This window comes from Scyliorhinus canicula, chromosome 4 (assembly GCF_902713615.1).
Source record: "Scyliorhinus canicula chromosome 4, sScyCan1.1, whole genome shotgun sequence".
NCBI classification, from domain to species: Eukaryota; Metazoa; Chordata; class Chondrichthyes; order Carcharhiniformes; family Scyliorhinidae; genus Scyliorhinus; species Scyliorhinus canicula.
The window spans coordinates 206,254,739-206,255,237 of NC_052149.1; positions in this window are offsets into that span (position 1 = coordinate 206,254,739).

Sequence of the window (499 nt, forward strand, 5' to 3'; positions counted from 1 at the left end):
ATACGTGTCAGTTTCACCCGCTGCGGAAGTGGCGTGTCGGTTGATGTCGGGCGACATCATCAACGTCGCCCGGCGTTTCTGGGGGGGGGGGGAGGGGGGTACCGGCGTTTAGGGAGGGGGGAGTACCGGCGTTTGTGTGGGGGGGGGGGAGGAGGAGAGTACCAGCGTTTGTGGGGGGGGGAGAGTACCGGGGTTTGTGGGGGGGGTGAGAGTACCGCCGTTTGTGTGGGGGGGAGAGTACCCGCGTTTGTGGGGGGGGGAGAGTACCGCCGTTTGTGGGGGGGGGAGAGTACCGCCGTTTGTGTGGGGGGGAGCGTACCCGCGTTTGTGGGGGGGGGAGAGTACCGCCGTTTGTGGGGGGGGGAGAGTACCAGCGTTTGTGAGGGGGGAGAGTACCAGCGTTTGTGGGGGGGGAGAGTACCCCGCCGTTTGTGGGGGGAGAGTACACAGCGGTTACAGCAGTGTTGTGGGGGGAGAGTACCAGTCGTTTTGTGGGGGG